We start from the raw sequence: 20,886 nt of genomic DNA, 5'->3' as shown, positions 1-20,886 counted from the left end.
AGGAGAGTTGAAGGTAGCCAACAGGGAGGTACCTTCACACTCCCAGCTCAAGGCAAGAGGAGCAGCAGGTACCAGAGACACCAGGGAGGTCGCTTGCTAAGGAGGGGGCTTTCTTGCAAGGGCTTTCTGAGGGCATACAGTCAGCCCAAGTGCCAACAAACAGGAAGGAACCCAGCTCACAATAAAGACCCCCACCTCAGCCTCCTCCTGCCTACCCCGCTCCTGCTGGTGACCTTGTTGACCAAACCCAACAGGAAGACAGACAGCAGAGACATCTGTGGTCAGGGGCCATAGGGAGGATGCAGTAGGGCCAGAGAGGTTTTGGAAGACCAAATCTCTTGCACTGGGACCATTCTATGGTCCCTGATTACCATTAGCAGGATCTGAATTTCCACTTTGTTATCAAATCTGCTTGCTTTCTGTTTCACACCTTTCCTAGTGGAGAGGAACTGAAAGGTGGCGAAGATATTTCATAGGCAAATAATTTCCTGTTATTAAACTAGCCTTATGTGGGGGTGGGGGAGACCTGACATTTATTGAGTAGCTGCTATGTGCCAGGTGCTTTCCTGGTGTTAAAAAAGAATCATTATGTGAAAAGAATGTTGCTTACCTCTGTGGTTTTCCTCCCCAAACTCGTAACTGCATTCTAATGAGAAAAAGGTCAGACAAATCTGATCTGTCTTGAGAGGCGGTCTATAAAACATCTATGCAGAGTTCCTCAAAACTGTTAAAATCCTTAACGTGAGGAATTCTGAGAAACTGTCACAGCTGAAAAGACTCGATGAGTAATGTGTAAAGTGGAGTCCCAGGTGGGATCCTGGAGAAGAAAGAAGACATTTGATAGGAACTGTGGAAACCTGAATAAAGCGTGGATTTTAATTTATATCAATATTGGTTCGTTAACCATGACAACAGTACCACACTAATGTTAGGTGTTAATAATGGGGTAAACTGGGTGTGGGGTATATGGGAATTTTGAATGATCCTTAACTATTTTATTCTTAAATAAAATGGGGATTTTAAAAAGTAAGTCTAGTGCTTCCTTTTTTTTTTTCCTGGGAGAATAAGAGTGAAGAAAAGGAGGAGGTGGAGCAGAAGGAGACTCTTAATTGCCAATGTCTCCCTCATGGTAGCTGTTTTGCCATAGTACCCAGCCAGCGTGTGCTGGTCAGGAGGTCCAGCCCCTCCTTGACAGGGCACCCTAAGAAAACTGCTAAAACACTCCAACCTTATTAAGTGAAGTGCAAAATTGGATTACTGAGCTTTAAATTTCCTGAGGCACCAGGACACCAAATAATAATCATGTAATATGAAGGGCATCAATATAGTTCTCTTTAAAAATCAACTCTCTTCTTTAAATTAAAAAAAATAAAAGGCTGGAAAAAATGGCATATGCCCAGTAAAAACAAGAGCATTTAAGCAAATATTCTAGCAATGAGAAAATAACTTTATATCTGATTTTAATTATAGAAATAATATATTCTAAAGTTACTTCTTAACATTGAAAATTTATCAGAAGAATGTTGTTTCTTAAATAAGCTATCTTCTGGTGATGCAAACTCTTTATATGTCATATACGAGAGAGGAAACATGTCCTGTTGATATAATAGATATGTGTTCAACAATAAGCATCATATATAATGAATCACATACTCTGTCTGGGATGTCTAAATATGGGGTGAGCAGAGAGCTGCCTATGACTGTACAGGCATCTCGCCCACCATCAAAGGTCCTTAGAAGGGCCCTACATTTTTATTTTACTCTGTGTTCAGCCTAAGTCCTCAGGGGACCAGAAGGGCATGCATGGGGAGGCTCTGAGGTTAAGCCAGCACCTGGTAGTCACCATTTGTACCTGCACAGAGCAAAGCGCAGCTCCTCCTAGCTCACATATTCCCAGTCTGAAATTTCTGCCCTCTTAATGATACTCTCTCAAACTGGCCACCCAGATCCATCTCTTGTCAGTGTGGGTTTAGACCATGTCTTATATGGACAGCGTGTGTCTATGCAGGAAGGGAACTCATATATATCAGCCACAAGACTGTTTGGATTCTGCCTCTGCCATTGGCTGCCATGCATTTTGGGGTGAATCTTTTAATGTATGTTTTCTCAACTCAGCAAGAAGGATGAAAACCAGGAATCATGTCTATTAAGTATCCAGAACACTTTGAGCTTAGGGAAGAGTTTATTCTGGTGACTAAAAACATGGCCTCTTCTTGTATGAGGGCATAAGAACAATTATTTTTCTTTCTGTAACTTCAGTCATTAATTTGCTGTAGATTAACTAGTAGTACTTCTGCCAGGCATTGACATTTCACATTTTTCTGGTTCTTTTTCCTTGGCAGATTGGGTCTGAGGATTCTTTGAATCCTGTACTGGTGCCTAGAAGAGATGCTTACAGGGAGGTAATATTTGTTTAATGAATGAATCAATTTTTTAATCAATGAACAGCTAGAAGATGGTTCCTTAGCAAATGTCCCCAAGAATGCAAGAGTGTATATGTGTATGCGTGCATGTGCACAGACTTGTATCTGCACACACGCATCTATGCTCTATCCTTATGACAAGTATTCTCATAAGGTATATTCGTATAGCAGTGAGCCAAGTCCCAACTCCTATGGGTTTCAATGTTTTTTGCACAACTTCAAATCAATTTTTAAAATGTGTGAGTGAAGGGATGCTGAATTGGTATGATTGTGTTAGAAAGCCTCTGAAATTGGGTATTAAAGCATTCTACAAAAAAGTGCCAAGAGTAGCTACATATATCCATGAGCAAGTTTCCAACAATAAGTGGGCTTTTGAAGTTTTTAGGAGAACATTTTTTCTAGAGCCTACTTCAAACATGAAAGTGAAGATGTGCCAAATTCTGAAGTACTCTTCCTACTTCCATTAATGGAAATTCAATTATGTCAAGATAATGCTATTCAAATTGCTCACCAAAAATAATGGTCACATCGTATTTATTATTAGTCCTTTTCAATTCTAAAGAATTCATTCTAAAATATTAGGTTCATATAATGTTTCCTAGCAGACTCCATTTGAATTTTTTTTTCCTTTGGTTGTGGAATATTTTCTCTGAGTGTGACAGGGATGTACACCAGAAGTGCATCTCCAACCCAACCCTACAGGCACAGGCAGGTCAATAATTCCTGAAAAAGCAGGGATGTAGAGCTAGCCGGGATGGGGGGTGGGAGGGATGGAGCTGAGTTTTTTTGTTGTTGTTTGTTTTTTGTCTTTTTTTAACCATTAAGTTGCTATGTTTGTTCTTTAATGGTGAAAAATGGGGAAAAAAAGGACATTGAGTACATTAAATGAGATTAGTTAACAAAAGATGTCTGGTACCCATTGGGAACATGAGAATATTTGGTTACAAAAAAATGGACTAAGAAAGAGACTTTGCTTCTTTGGAGAAACCTGAATCTGCCCCATCGTAAGTGCTGCACCTGAGGCTAATTGCTGCAGTGATGGCTAACCTACACTCTCTTCCCATGTCCTGTGTCACCCAGAGATGAAAGGCATGTTGGTGCCAGTCATGACCATCTATTGGTGTTGCAGAAACATGTTTAGCTCGTGTAGATGGCTCCCTAAAAACATATTTGCCAGGTTTTGAGAAGCAGAATTGCTGCGAGAACGATGGGCTCACAATGTGTTAGAGACACAACTACATCCTAACGTCCCCACAGCGATTTTCCTGGTACATCTGCTGTCCTCTAACACCTGTTTATCTAGTACCTGGCACTTTGCCCAACACGGACCAGGTCTTCCCTGAAGGTTTGCTGATGGAAGGAGGAACTGGAGGAGCAAATGAATGGACTCTTGGTCTTCCCTGTGCCATTCTCCATGCTTAGAACTTCACCTGTTTCTCTGCTGCATTCAGATGGAGGGTCGTGGGGAATGATATTGGCCAAATTACATTTTTATATTGAATGCATGTATGAATATGGAACAATAAATCCTACCATTATATACAACTACATTGTGCCAATAAGAAAAAATAGTGGAAAGAAAAACCAGATCATTAGTCCATCATTTACTTATCTCATGGCAAAATGGTACTCACCTCTTCCGGAAATAGTATATTCCGGGTCAATCCCCCACTCCCAGCCCACAAAATCCACTGTTGGATCTTTCTTCAGAGCCCAGTATTTGGATAATGCTTTTTGTTCCTGAGTTATCCATGTTTTTATTTATTATCTGTCCCCTGACCTTCCACTAGGGTGGGAATTGCATTGGGGGTGGGGTGGGGGCGTGTAACACAGCAGGCTTTATTTACACCTTTATTTATGCAAAGTGACTTTAGATAATGGCGTACCCTCAGAAAGCTTACTTGGTAGGCAAGAGAACAAAGGCTGTAAAGTGGAAGAGTGTGTAGAGTGCTGGGGGACTGATGTGAATAAAGGGTGACAGGAAAGAGGGGAGGTCCATTCTGTCTCCCAGAGGCCCCTATCAGGACCGATGGTGGAGGAGGCGCCATTTGATCATCACTGGCAGAGAAGAAAATGTGTGCAAAGGCCTGGAGGAGGGTGGGGGCGGAATGTGTGCCGATTTCACAGGTTTTGTTTTTCGCAGTCCTGGGGATGGAACCCAGGGGTGCTCTACCGCTGGGCTACATCCCCGGCCTGTCTTACATTTTATTTTGAGACAGGGTCTTGCTGAGTCCCATGCTGGCCTTGAACTTGTGATGTTGCCCAGGTCTCCCAAGCAGCTGGGATTACAGGTGTCACCATTGTGTCTGCCTACACCTCACAATTTTCAAGGGAACTTCTTGTTCTCTCATTTCTTTTGTATAACAGCTGGTTAAGGAAGACAAGGCAGAGAAGGCAGGTGTGTAGAGAAGCTAAGGGACGTGCCCAAACTGGAAAGCGAACCAGGACAGGATGTGACAGTTGATGGAACTGGAGTTTGACTCCAAGACCCCCAGTAGAAAATCCCTCTTTCAACAGAGCAACAGCCCCTGTGAGAATCAGCCTCGAATTGCTTCTTAATAACCAGTGTCTTGCTTGGGGAAGGTGGTGAACTCTTTGCTTCTGAGAGAGCAATATTCCAAGACACTCAGTGGGTACCTGGAAGCAGCCCAAGAACATTGGGTACCAAGAATGGACTTGGGATCAGAAACTTCCTATGGGAAAACTCTGAATGATGGAGGCCCGTGCAGGGCAAGTGACACCACAGGTTGGGCAGACCTAATAATGAGGAGAGGGATCATCGTGGCGCCCTCACCCTGAGCTGGGCATGGAGATCTGCATATTTTCCTGGCCACGGAACGGTGAGGTTCAGAAAAGCGGGAGACACTGTCCAGGTTCCTCACCCCCTCACCCAGGGAAGGGGTGGGATCAGGATTCAGATGCAACCCTAACTCACTGCCCTCTTGGCTATTAGGCCAGGGGAGCCTACCTATTTTTATGCCGTACAATCCTTTGGTTATCTAGCAAGGTCCATGAAGCTTTTAAGTGTATATAATAAAATACACAGTTTTACAAAGAAAACCAATCATATTAAATTTTAATTACTAAAATATTAATATAGATAGTAAAACAGATGTTTCTTTGTTCCTGGATTAAATGACAAGAGCTGGTGGCAGGTCATGATTTAGAAATCCTGCTGAATGTAAATGATGTTTAGAAACGTCAGCAACAACTGTAACGGGATATGAAAATATCTGTGACTCCTATTTATGACAAAGTCATCGATACTGTGAACATGACTGTGAAAATGACCTCCTTCACAAGAGGGAATCTTAAGCATCGCCAACATCCCATCATGGATAACCTTGACCTTGGCGGCTTTGGTTTGCTCTTCAGCTCTGCCACCAGGATGCCACCCCAATTATGAGGCATATCCACCAATCCCAGGTGTGTAGAACTGGACAGCTTCCAGAAGGACCTTGAGATGAAGCACAGTAGAGCAAACAGTAGCATCTGGAAACAGGGTGGGTGACACAGAGGAATAACTGGGTTTGTTTTAAAGTACAGTTTTTCTAAAAGTTCATTTCATATTCAATTAGAAGAACGTCACGGAAAAGTGACTACAGCTCTTTTTGCAGTAATAAAACAGCCCTTGGGGCAAAGAAGCACTAAGGCTGAATACATCTAGAAATATCTTATTTTTCTACGGCTTGACTGAAACTGATGTAGGTGTGCTTGGCATTTGACTTGGGGAGGTCGTGCCTTTTTTTCTTCTAATAATACCATTTGGCAGGGTTTCATTCTATCTTACAACAGATCTTTGCCAAAACTTGAATTTACTTCCGTCAGATTAACTGTCTCCAAAAACAAACTGGCATTTCTTCTAAGGGCTCCTATTAAAAGGATAAGCTTGAGTGACATCCCCTTAAATGACTGGATGTTCTCACAGGGCTAGGAAATCAGGACTGGAAAAGTGGCAGGGCTGTATTCAGTCCCACGGCAGCACGGGCTTTGGACGGGGAGAGGGACTGTCGTTCAGTGGGCTGTGCTTAGGAACCACAGGCGAGTTAGGATTTTGAATATACACCCTTCAAAAACCTGCCAGAAGAAATCCTTTCAAACCTCTCAACCGTGGCTTTGTTCTAGGTCCCAACCCTTCAGTTCTTTGTTTGTTTTAAATATCACCTTCAATAATTTTACTGATCAAATTAGGTTGGCTTCTCCAAAGCTCCAAGGAAACCAACGGCCTCTTCTGCTTGCACAGCTGAATGCATATGGAATTTGAATGAGCCAACTATGTATGGGCCAAAGAACTTTCTGTCTTTAACATTCTAGTAGAGAGGAGGGTCCAGGGAAGCAAGAAAAGCTGGAGGAGAGAAACATCTGCCCAGTTTCCCCTCACTCCTGTCTATAACTGGATCCCCAAGAATTAGAGGAAGGGTCAATGTCATTTTCCCAAGCAGGTATTTTCCTTCCTTCCTTCCTTCCTTCCTTCCTTCCTTCCTTCCTTCCTTCCTCCCTTCCTCCCTTCCTCCCTTCCTCCCTTCCTCCCTTCCTCCCTTCCTCCCTTCCTCCCTCCCTTCCTTCCTCCCTTCCCTTTCCTTCCTTTCCTTCTTTAAATGTAAGTAAAAATATCAAGCAGATAAAGAAGATAAAACAGGGTTGTGGATTTTCTTAACAGGTTACAAATTTGAATGTCTCTCAAACATGTAAAATTCAAATGAGATAACATTTCAGGAACTGAATGGAAATGAGGCTCCTCAACATTCTCTAGCTGTGAATTTCCTCTCAAAGTAACAGTGCCTTGGATGAACGGGCCCTGCCGCAAGACTGGGAAAAACGTTTGTCAAATGTAAAGACTTGCAAAATCCTCTAACCTTGTTTTGAAATTAACCATCCAATAAGAGAGGACAAAAATAACTATTTTTGATTATCTTTTTAAAAAACATTGTTTACTCAACCTGAAAAGATTTAGGATCAGTAAATACTAGTATTAATTTATTCTGAGAGAAAAAATACTTTGCTCAGATTGTCATATATATTTAAACTTTTTCATTGCCCAAGTCCAAATTTCTCTGTTAGACCCCTATTTGGTTTAGCTAAGCATGGTTAGGTTATATTTTTATTTTATATCATCCATAATTTTAGATACTGAAAACAAGCTTGCTATTGCTTCCCTGGTTAAGTTATGGTAAGCAGGAGTCAGAAAGTGAACAGTGAGGCCCTCTCTGTTCTCTCTATAGAGAAGGGCTGGCCCATGGATCACTGAGTATCTCCTCTGGTGCCCTCAGATGTGACATAAATATCCCATCAAGCATAGGATGTCCATAGAGACTTGATACCAACTAAAATGCATTAAAATATTCATCTTAGTTTCCTCTGACAGTGTCCTCAGTAGAGCGCTTCTCAGTAAAATCCTTTTAGTGTGTTAGATTGACAACTATTGGTGACAAGCACTATTCTCAGGACTTTGTGCATATTTTCATGTTCAGTCCTTGAAAGCAGTGGCTGCCAAACTTTTGAGTCATATACCTCAATGGTATCATAATTTAGAAGGCATATTTCAAAATATGCCTATGAATGTATTTGTTATATACATTTTCTTTACCCCAATATATAATAAACATTATGCAATATGCCCCCAAACAGATATTTTCAAAGAATCCTGTGACTGTGAAACAAAAGTTATTTTAAATAATTACTTATATTTTTATAAGTATTTATAATAGTATTTTGCTCTCAAAGATATAACTAGTAATATTTGAATTTTCAGGAACACTATAATTGAATGTGTTATGTTTTATGAAGATCCAGGCATCAGTTTATGATAAGGTGTGGCTTTAAGTTCACCTTGTTTGCTTCCTATTAATGGTATCGAAGTTTAACCAGGTTGTCATTATTCTTAGCTCTGTGTGGCTATTGATAAACTTTTACTTGGGAGAGAGGTGTCAACTTTGCCATTTCCTTGTTCATTTATGGTCACATTCTTATTACTAATTTTAATGTGTAGTTTCACTGTAGTGATCTTTTTAAACCACTAGTTCATTTGGTAAATGAAATAATAGTTCAGCTCAAACAAACTATATATTCATCAGTATTTTCTTCTTTAAACTATGGGTTTGAGCACACCTGATTTATAGAGGCCACTTCTCCACACTACCTGATAAGATCCATGTTGTCATCTAGATTTTAATGATGAAGAAATTAAACCAAGTTTCTGAAGGTCACCATCGTAACTCACTCGTTCTGCCTGTGTTTCCTCATAACCACAGCAGAAAAATAACATAAACACAGGGTAAAGGCGTTTGGTCACCGCTGCTGTACTGTTGCTTGAGGAAGGAAACATTGTCATTAGGTGGGATATAGAGAAAGGGCTTGTGAGTCAATTATTGGGAATGATTATTAAAGCTGAGTGGTAGGAAATATTTAGACCTAAACTAGAGTCAGTTCATCATATCCTTATATTACAATAAAATAATGTTCCCTTCCTCTGCTAACCTAGCTGTCCTAACCATTCCCCCTTTATCTCTTCCTCCATGACAGCATTTCTTCTCCAGATCACCCTCACCAGAACGTCCGCCTGCAAGAGCACAAACAGAAACGGTGAAATGGAAGAATGCTTTTAAACATTTACTTGAGGATATAACTCCAACTCAAAGTATTTATTTTATTTTTTTCAAACTATTTATTTTAAATGAAGCTTGTCATATCACAAAAATAACATATGCTTGTCGTATATAAAATATAAAAAAAAAGAGGAGGAAAATTACTCATACCTTGGTCACCCAGCATGATCAATGATCACTGTTAGCATTCTGGCATGTTACCCTTTAATGTCTTTCTTATTTTTCTTTCACATAGCTGTAATCATGTTGTGTCTGTAATTTTGGACTCTTCTTTTTTTTTTTTTGCCTTAACATACATACAATAAACAGCATTCTTGTTTATAAATTGCTATGAATACTTCCGAAGCACAAATTTCTGTGAATGCATGATCTGGTGTCATACTGTCACATTTTCAAAAATCCTTGAGGGAGGAAAACCAGACTCAAGGTTACACACTCACAGTAGTCAAGTCTTCAATCCAGTTCTGACGGGAAATAGGAATAGGCTGAAGAACTGAAAACCAAACACGCTTTCCTCTAGAATGCATTCCTTTCTTTGGTGGTGAATTCATCTTTTGAATTTTGCTTAAACTGGATGAAGATACAATGACCATCCCACTCACACCTCTTCCTGTAGGTAAGGGAAGGCAACTTAAGGATGCACTAACTGGCAGAGGCAAAGCAATTTTTAAGAAATTACAAATAACTCATAAACGTTGCCTATAATTTATACTGTATTTAGTAGTAAATGAAAAGAAAAATGAAAGTTCATTGTGTGATTTATATTTTACTAAATCATTGTTCATTTGCTGATTCTTATCTTTTCTCATGAGACTATCAGCATTAACTTCTGATATGAAAGTTTGGCCACAATTTTGTAAATAATATTTCTATGCTGATGAAGATTTTTTTTTAAATGAAAGCTAACTTTTACATAAAAATTTGCACTCCTTAAGATAAAAAATTTATATTGTGAAAGAAAAAGCATAAGAAACATTTATGGAACTATTATAGAATAGAAGCTGTTTTATATAAAATGACCATGTAAGAAAATGGGTTGATAATCATTTATGGAAAAAATATTATAGAAATCATTCCTATTTTCTCAAATGTACAATTTTCAATGAGGTCAGTGATTTTTAATATTATTTATTTTAATTATTATATTATTATAATTATTTAATTATTTTATTTTTAAATAAATATATTTCAAAAAGTTCAGTTTATAATTATATGAAATTGAATAATAGTAAAATATGGAAAAAAAGTCTTGTGAACCAATGACTGAAAATGATTATTAAACATTTAAGTGAATATGAGTATATAGAAACCCCATTCATCTTCTGCATTTACTATATTATGAGCCAAATTGGGTGACTATATATGTGGAAAGGAAAATCATTTTTTGAATTCTAAAAATTTAGTCAGTTGGATATATAGTTTCATTTAGATAAAAATGTTCAGATAATTCCACTAGCGTTTGTTTTAATTTTTCATGGAAAAAAAAAAAAAGAGAGAAAGACTTCAAATGGTCCTGGCTTTTACATAAAACCAGTCCTCTGTCTTTCAACATCAGAACATTTTAAGATCTAAGATTCTGTGGCTACTAAAGTGGTCAAGCCATTTTAGGCTATTATCTCTACAGCGTTGCTTCAAGTAGTTGAGAAAAGTGAAAATTTTGACCAATCTGGTATTAATTTGATGATTTCCTCCCTTTTTCTCCTTTCCTCCCTCCTTTTCTTGCTCTCTTCCTTCCTCTCTCTCTTTTGTTTTTTAACCAAGTTCGTGGAATTTCTTGAGTGTTCCAGGGTCCTATAGTCAAACTATCGATGATCTAAACTGTTCATCCCTTTGACTTCTGGAAATTTCTGAAAGCACAGTTAACAGAGCTTCTGACACACCTGAGCTCATGCCTCACTGAATTTGTAATAAAGTGATCACTTCCTAATAAAAATTACTTCCGAATTCCCAGGAAGGATAGTAACCAGATGTTTTAGTCAACTTTTTTTTTGTCTCTGTGACTAAAGGACCCGACCAGAACAATTGTAGAGAAGGATAAGTTTATTTGAGGGCTCACGGTTTCAGAGGTCTCAATCCATAGACAGCAGGCTCCATTCCTCGGGATTCAAGGTGAGGCAGAACATCATGGTGGAAGAGTGTGGCAGAGGGAAGCAGCTCACATGGTGATCAGAGAGCAGAGAGAGAGAGGTCTCCACTTGCCAGATACAAATATATAACACAACGCCACGCCCCAATTCCCACCTCCTCCAACCACACCCCACCCCTTCAGTTACCACTCAGTTAATCCCTATCAGGGGGATTAAATCACTGATTGGGTTAAGACTCTTACAACCCAATCATTTCTCCTGTGACTGTTCATGCATTGTCTCATACGTGAGCTTTTGGGGGACACCTCATATCCAAGCCATAACACCAGAATTAAAGAATCAATTCTCAGGTGTTCTGGTATCTGATAAACATGTAATGTGTAAACTTGGACTGACTTCACTGAGCCTCTGTATAGAATAGGAATGCTAATAATACCTTCCTCAGAGGTGATAATACATCCCTCAGGGGGTGAAGGTCAAGATATAAAGAAACAGCAAGTGTATGACCCTTGACAAGTGGTTGTCCCTGCATATGAGTAAGTGCTCAATAAACAATAGTTCTGAATATGTAATTTTGTTGCATGTGTGATACAAACAGTAGTAACTTGAGTTACATTTAGTGATTGCCCACATGCCCAGTTATGTTGCTCTAGGTAAGCAAAGGACCATTTTAGAAGTTAGAGCAAACAGATTGCTATTTAATTCTCAGATGGCATAGTTGATGTTAGTCATAATGTATAAATTGCAGAAATGAGAAGGCAAGCAATTATGCCTAGAAGTACTAGAACTTACAACAAAGACTTATTCTGAAACTTTGAAATTTTGTGAAAACATTTAATGTGTTAAATATAGTCAGGAACTGAAAAAAGATCAAAGACCTGATAAAAGATTATGAAAATTAAAGTGAGCTACGAAAAAGAAACCCACCTATTTCCAAAACACTTTCCGTAAATGCAGGGCCCTCAGTGATAGCATTTGAGATAGCTTTGTAGGCATTTACTCATCTAACAGAATTTTACTTAACGCCCTTTGAAAAAAGTACAAGTAATATCTACTTTTAAATGATTTTCAAAAGTTAAACAAGTCTCATGCAAATAGGGAGCAGGTATTGGCATAATCCTATTCTGTATCTAAAATGCATAATAAGAAAAGAAAGTCTCCTGACAATATAGAGGCTTTTATCTTTCTACCTGATTTAAAAAAAAGAACATTTCCATCATACCTCTCCAAATTGTTATATCATGATCAGCCAAATTTATTTGATGACAGATAGATGACGTGGAATCTGTCAATAAAATTCACTAACATCTGTCAATATAATTTACCAAGGAAGAGTGGAAAATGCAGGTAGAAAGAATCAGAGTTTGATAAATGAAAAGTGTAGCTTATAATGATCTTGGTGTCTTTGGAGCCATTCCAAAACATTAACTTACCCTACTGAAAAAGAAAATTATTAGTCTGCTTTTCATAAGGGGAAACTATTTCCTTAACTTATATAATTTTCCTTCCTTTTGCTTTATGGCAGAATTTCAGGTTCTAATATAGTAAATAAAGATGTGATTGGGAGTGAGGGAAGGTCAAGGCACATCCCTAAAGCAAAATGAATTAATTAGTTGAACGTGGTTTAAAATCAGCATACTACAGTGATGCAGCCACATCAATGTTTACAGCAGCTCAAATGACAATTACTAAGCTATGGAACAAACCTAGCGCCCTTCAAGAGATGAGTGGATAAAGAAAATGTGGTATTCATACACAATGGAATATTACTCAGCCATAAAGAAGATTGATTTTATGACATTTGCCAGTAAATGATGGATCTGGAGACTATCATGCTAAGCAAAATAAGCCAATCCCCCAAAGCCAAAGTTTGAATGTTTGCTGATATGCGGAAGCTAAACCACAAAAAAAGGGGAGAAAGGGGAAAAAGAGAAGTTCAATTGATTGGACAAAAGGGAATGAAAGGAAAGGAGGAGGATAGGAATAGGAAAGAATGGAATAAATCTAACATAATTTTTCTACATACACATGAAAATACTATCGTGCCCATCCACAAGAATGGGGCCCTAATTAGGATAAGATATATCTTATGCGTGTATAATTTCATCTAAATGGATTCTACTGTCATGTATAACTAAGAAGAACCAATAAAATAAAATTTTTTAAAAAGTGATATTGATGAAAACAATTAGCACTTGAATCCAACTTTTTGGTGGGTCAGGGGTTTTTCCAAGGCTCCTGCCTTTTGCTGAAATGAATCCAATTTCAAAGTTAATTGTAAAAATTAAGAACATTTTGAAGCTCAACAGAAATATTTCACATTTTACATTTTTCACCTGCCAGAATGAGTGAAGGAAGAAGGTACAGAGGTGTTCTGCCACTCTATGTAGAAGAAAGAGAGGAGACAAAGAAGATGGTGGTGGGCAGGGAAGGGCCTTACCTGCTGCGGTCCTCAGAGGCATTCTGGAAACCAGTTGGTATTCTGTGAGAAGCGCAGGTAACTTAAGAGTACGTGTGACTGAAATGAGATGTGATGCTAGTGAATGATTAGTCTACAAAGAAATCAAGTTAGTTTTCACACTCCGAGTTGATGGTAAACATTCTAACTTCACGTGAACAGTTTTTGAGATTATACACCAGACAGTTCTACCCATTGAATCAAATGGCATGAATAATGGTATCATTATTTATACAACGATTCTGAAATTTGGAGAAGTTCTTTTTTAATTCTAATCACTAAAAGAGCAAATACAAACTTACCCCCTACGAACGTTTTTGTTTTTGTTTTTTAAGAAGAGAAATGAAGTGAATTTTTGAAAAAAAAAATTTAATATCTTAGGGCAAGTATCACTGCATCGTTGGTATTTGGGAAAGTTAGCAATCATTTGAACTTTAATATGCATAGTGTCACTTAGCAAAGCCCTTAAAAAGGGCTGAGAGAAGTTTAATGGCGGAAGTCCATTGGGTATGATTGATCTGTCAAAGAAAATGAATGCTGTGAACATAAACCAAAATGCACAGCAAGCAACAACTACAGGTTTAAAACTGAGTCTCCCAACTTTACTCCTAATGAGCGCCTGCTATGACAGAACAGTGGGAGTCTGGGGCGTTTAGAGAAGGGGCGAGTGGATGCTGGTTTGACTGATGGGCACGGGTGTCTTAGGCAGCCATCTTCAACCATGTTTCCATTTCCAAATATAAAAACACGGTCACACCCAAACCTGAATAATAGTCCCCTGTGCACACACAATAATTAAGAAGTGAATGAAAAGCAAAATAGCTTTTTGGCGAATGGAGACTTTCCTACTTCAGAATCGTTTTTAACACTGCCATTCCAGAAAACCTCTGATGACCAACTTTGATAAGAGCCTGTTTCAGCCCCGTCTCTGATTGGTCTGCTCTTATTTTTCTCTTTAATTTAAAACCAAAGTGTGTGCTTTGGGGGGTGGGGAGTAGAGGAGCACCTGTAATCTGACATGTAAGAGCAGAAATGAAAGTATTTTTTTTTCCAAAATTGGATTAATTAGCATTATCAGAAAAACAAAGGGAACAAAGCCACCAGTAAGCAGTACATTAATCATATTGCTAGTAATTAGTGCCACAATGGAAGTACAAGACAAAACAAAGGGGTTGGAAATAGTTCTGAAACTAGTCCTACTTTGTAGGTATCATTAGCTTAGCTTGGACAAGAAGAGGGGACAAGAGTAAAACAGAATCTGAAAAATCACACCAAGTTGAGTCTCAACTGCAAAAATCCTGAACCCCAGAGAAACAGCGAAATTGATATACATATGTAGTGTCTAAAATTCACAGTTAAAAAGCAGACAGCGAGGGAGGAGGGAGGAAGAGGACGGGAAAGCACTGGAGAACTAGAACGTATTTCCATTTTTTAAAAGAAAAAGAGCATGCTTATGCTATTGGGGGGAAAAAAAACCTAATGCTAAGCCTAGCCTCAAATATGCAGGATTGTTTTGAAACACAGAAATAGTGAGATTTCCCTTTGCTTTAAATATGTGATTAGACAATGTTGAAGAATGCAAAACCTTTCTTAGTGTGATAAAACATTAAATTAATTACAATCTTTAAAGGATGGAGCAAGTCCTATGGTTGATTTCTTGGCCCTAATATTTCTGTATCAGGGTCTATTCTTAGAATCCTTTATAAAAGCATCTTATATGAAAATGCTGATTTGTGGTGATTCATTTTACAAAGGAAGACTCTACCCAGTGAGGTCCAGGGGAATATGGAGGAGAGGAAGACTAAAGCTTTTCTTCTAGTTCTCAATAGCTTTCTCATGTCACTCATTTTTCCATATTTCAAACTGTGTTACCCAGAAAAGTAAAAATTGGTGGAGTAAATTTTTAATCCATCTGTAACTTCCTTGAAGCTGACTTCATGGGGTGGTGCTCTATGGGATGAAGGGTCTTGTTTCTCTTATTAAGATAAAGAAATAAAAGAGTCGTGCGTTGGGAGTGGAGGCAGGTAATGCTGACTGGGGGCTGATTTCACCTCCAGGTCCCAGAGCAGTGGAAAGAGGTAGGGACGTCGCAGAAAGGAGATGGAAGGAGGCACATGCTCACACACGCTCCGGGTCTCCCACTCTCCTTTTGGAGTTTCAGCGAACGCCTTCCTCAGACTCTGAACCTCCCGTCTCTCACTCTTACCATGCCTCTGCCCCATTGGATTATCTCCTCCATTCCTGTTACTCCTCTCATTCCTTTTCTCTTCACAACCTTTTCAACTTTCACATTTTCCTTTCATGCTTTTTAGCACAGAAGTCTGAAGGCCGGTCCCTCTTCCTCTCACCTTGATCAAGTTATTTTTCAACTCAGTGTACTTTAATTTCCCTATTTATATGATGATAATGGCAGCACTTCCATTATCTTTAGTGGCCTCAACCTTTCAGATAAAAGAAAATACATTAAGCAAAATACGTTCTTACTTCACATGGCTAATTAAGCAGCTAATACATTATTTTAATGGTCATGGCAATGATAGGAAAGGTTTTAGGAATTTATCTCCACAACTCCACGTGTAAAGTATAAATATGACATTAGACATTTAGAAATTATAGAGGAAAAAAGCTGATAACTGATAAGTAAAAATAATAAATTCTTATATGGATATAAAACGAAATTTAATTTTGAGAAGAAATTTGTCCAACACCTATGCCAGAAAAAGGGCCAACTTAATAAATATACAAGCAAGGCATCTTGTCAGTTTGCATTGCTATAATAAAACGTCATAAACTAGGGAGGTTATAAATAACAGAGATTTATGTGTCACAGTTCTGGAAGTGAAAATCCAAGGTCAAGAGGCAGATTCAGTGCCCGGTGAGGGCCCATTTCCTGGTTCATAGACAACTGTCTTCCATCATAACCTCTCAAGGTCAAAGGGCAAAGGCAGATCTCTGGAATGTCAAATCCCATTTGTGAAGGCTCCACCCTCACCACCTAATCACCTCCCAAAGGTGTCATCTCCAACACCAGTAGCTTGGGGATTGAGTTTCAACACATGAGCACTCAGTCTGTGGCATAGCCCTTACAAAATTAATAAGAAAAACACAAATCAGCTAATAGAAAATGGCCATTGGGCACAAATAGATGGTTTTTAGAAAATGAAATATAAATGACCAGTAAATAAGTAAGAACAAAGTGTTCACCATCACTTATAATCACAGAAGTACTAATTAGGGCAATAATGTACCAATCATTTACCAGATAAAGGTTTTTAAAATTCCACAATGGTTATTGTCAATAGGAACATGGAGAAATAGGTACTCATTCCCTTATGTATAGAAAAGATATCTACCAAGTTCTGTTCTTGAACTCTGATGATGAAATTGCTAATTGAGGCAGTCTTTTAGGAGGATAATTTAGGAATATCTAATAGCATTTAAAGTTCACACATATTTTAGTATCTCTGCTTCTTAAAATTTATGTTAATGAGGATATATGTACAAAATGAATTTATTGCTACAATAGTTACAATAAGAAAATATTGAAAACAATTCTAAATGATCTCCAATAGAAGAGATTAATGAGATATAGCATGGTATTTTTATGAATATATGTGTATGATGCACAACATGTAGGTAACGAAAGGAAAGTATGGATCTCTAAAAACTGATGCAAAAAAAAAAAAAGTTCAATAGATAGTAAGTGAAAAGAAAGTAGGCAGACACACCATGTTGATATATTATGTATGGTCCCATTTTATAAAAACAAAGAATATATTTATATTTATTTCTCTACATGTGTTCATACATTAAAAGTTTCTTGAAGGATACAGAAGAAACTGTCCCCTTTTGTTACCCCTGGAGAATGATAATTAGAGACAAAGAGAAAAAGTGTTTCTGTTTTTTCACTTTATATTCTTCTGTCCTACTGAATTTTTATTTTTGTAAGGAGTTTATGCATTAGCATTATAAGTTTAAAATGAGTTTGAAAATACATAAGATGTACCCCTTTTGTGTACAATGAATCAAAATGCAGTCTGTAAAAACAAAAAATAAATAAAAAATAGAATTTAAAAAATACATCATAAAAATGAACTTCGTTTTTGCAAAATTTCATTTCAAAAGGAAATGAGGAAATGTACTGGTATACTACATTTTGGGGAAAAACCCACTAATGAAGCTCGAAAATTTTTTTTTGTAATTTTACTCTATATTTCATGCATAGATATGAATACTATAGAAATAGTTTTAAAAGACTGTAAATGGATAGTCATCAAGTTTGCTGGGGTCAGTCTTTTCCTTTATATATTTGAATTTGTGAAATCAAGATAAAGCTAATTGCAAGATTATCTCCCAAGGAAGACTAGAAGAGAATGGTAGGTACCTGTCTTAGTAAAGTTGAGCAGTATAGATTTTTCATCATTCTTTATAAGGGACCTTCCAACTTCAACAACAAAGACTGTTTTTTAAAATTGCTTTAAATATGACCCAGAGGTTGTACAATATTAAACCAAGGGCCGGTGGTGACTTCTGTATCCTCAGAACCTTCCCGGGGCACCTGAGAGAACTATAAAGAGCACGTGCCTCAAGGCCAGGCTTCCACAGCAGCTGACGCTCCACAAGTCACACTTAATGTCCCTGAGCCTTGTTATTTAAACATGACCAGTGAAACTCCACATGTACAACCTCGAGAATGAGATTCCAAGTAGAATAACTCCTACTCCCTGTATGTATAATATGTCAAAATGCACTCTACTATCCTGTATATCTAAAGAGAACAAATACAAATTTGCAAAAAATTAATCTCTAAAGCAGAGATGGTAACGCCCACTGCAGGAGTGTTATCTGGGGCAGGTAACTCGATCCAGAAAGGCAGCGTGATGCTCTGTAGAGGACGTGCATGTTGGAGTTGGTTCTGCCTTTGAGTCTTCCCTCCGCCGCCTGTGAGTTGTGCGTCTTGGGTATGCGACGTGACCCTATTGTTGCCACACTTCTGATTTCTCGCTTGAAAATTAGGCTTAACAATGCTCATATTTGCTGTGGAAGGTAGTTTCAAAGATTCAGGAGGTAAGCGACATGAAATATTGATCATATTCTGTCACCTAGTTAACACTAAGTGAAGGATAGTCCCCAATTCACATGAAGCATCATAAAAAGAATGTTAATGGTTACCAGACTGCTGAGAAGACGGAGTTCTTTCTTTTATCTCCTTCGTCTACAAAGAAAGTAGAGAGAAGAGAGCTGTGGCTTATTCATATGTGGATTTATAAAGATGTCTGAGTAGAGGTAGGATAATGCTTCCCAAGTTTCTTTGCATTTCTGCATCTGGCTAGATGGAGTAACAGGAACTGGATTTAACCTTCTCCCCAAAAGAACCAAATCACATACAAAATATATGGCAAACCGTTTTTGAGATACTGGTTTTAGGTGATGAAGGACAGTGATCCCTGTGAGGTAGTAAACAAAGACTGTAAGCCCCATCATATGGTGTGAATGCCTGCGTCCCCCCAAGTTCATAGGCTGAAACCTCTTCTCCAGTGTAGTAGTAAGAGGTGGGGACTTTGGAGGCCAGCTGGTCGTGAGAGCCCTTAGAGGCAAGGTGTCACCTAGTTAACATAAGTGAACAGTTTCAAAGATTCAGGAGGTAAGCGACATGAAATATTGATCATATTCTGTCACCTAGTTAACACTAAGTTCTCTCTTCCAGTATATGAGGACAGGGTGAGAAGGGGCCATCTATGAGATATGGGTCCTCACCAGACACCAAATGTGCTGACACCTTGATCTTGGTGTTGTACAATATTTCAGTCTCTAGAACTGTGAACAATGCATTCCTATGTTTGTAAGTTATCCAGTCTAAGGTATCCTTATAGCGACCCAAATGGACTACGATGCCTGAGGCCCCATCTTACTGCCTTGAGGGTTTCTAAACTGTGGTGCAGGGCGAGTCTGCCCAGGCGGAGTTCAGCACTCCCCGAGTTGGAACAGATGCCCAGTTCTAAATCATTGGGTCCACGATCAGCTTTGTAGTAAAGAAAAGAGAAGAATTTTACATCATGATTTTCAAAAAGACATTTTATCCTGCCACTCATACTCCTTCACCAGGGAGCGGGGAAGAAAGCACTAACAGAATTTTGAACACAGGTATCCCTCAATGGGGATGGCTGATTTTCCTTTTTTTACTTGTTCTTTTTAGATGTACATGACAGTAGAGTATATTTTGACATGTTATACATACATGGAGTATGACTTATTCTAATTAGGATCCTATTCTTGGGGTTGTACTTATTGTGGAGTTTCACTGGTTGAGTATTCATATATGAACCTAGGAAAGTTATGTCCAATTCAATCCACTGTCTTTCCTGTTCCCATCCTCCCTCCCTTCTCTTCATTCCCCTTTGTCTAATCCAATGAACTTCTATACTTCTATTCTCTCTGTGCAACCTATTGTGTGTAGCACCTGCATATCAGAGAGAATAGTTGGATTTTGTTTTCTTGGGAGTGGTTTACTTCACTTAGCAAGATAGTCCCCTATTCCATCCATTTACCAGCAAATGCCATAATTTTATTCTTCTTTATGGCTGAGTAATATTCCATTGTGTATATATACCACATTTTTTTTTAATCTATTCATCTGTTGAAGGGTGCCTAGGTTGGTTCCATAGCTAAGCTACTGTGAACTGAGCTGCTACAAACATTGATGTGGCTGCATCACTGTCGTATGCTGATTTTAAGTCCTTTGGTATATACTGAAGAGTGGAACAACTGGGTCAAATGGTGGTTCCATTCCAAGTTTTCTAAGGAATACTGCTTACCATATTGGTTGTACCAATTTGCAGTCCCACCAGCACATTCTTGCCAAGATTTATTGTTACTCGTATTCTTAATAATGGCCATTCTGATTGGAGTGAGACGAAATCTCAGTATAGTTTTAATTTGCGTTTCTCTAACTGCTAGAGATGTTGAACATTTTTTTCATACATTTGTTAACCTTTTGTATTTTTTTTTCTGTGAAGTGTCTGTTAGTTTCCTTTGCCCATTTATTGATTGGGTTATTTATTTATTTATTTATTGAGTTCTTTATATATCTTGGAGGTACAAATTGGAAAAGAACTCAAATTATCCCTATTTGCTGATGACATGATTCTATATTTAGAAGACCAAAAAATTCCACCAGCAAACTTCTAGAACTCATAAACAAATTCAGCAAAGTAGCAGGATATAAAATTAACACCCATAAATCAATTGTATTCCTATACACCAATGATGAATCAGCTGAAAGAAAAATTAGTAAAACTATCCCATTTTCAATA

The sequence above is a fragment of the Sciurus carolinensis genome, chromosome 9, assembly GCF_902686445.1.
Source record: "Sciurus carolinensis chromosome 9, mSciCar1.2, whole genome shotgun sequence".
Taxonomy (NCBI): Eukaryota; Metazoa; Chordata; class Mammalia; order Rodentia; family Sciuridae; genus Sciurus; species Sciurus carolinensis.
The sequence above is the reverse complement of the archived record's forward strand: the minus strand, read 5'-3'. Positions refer to the sequence as shown.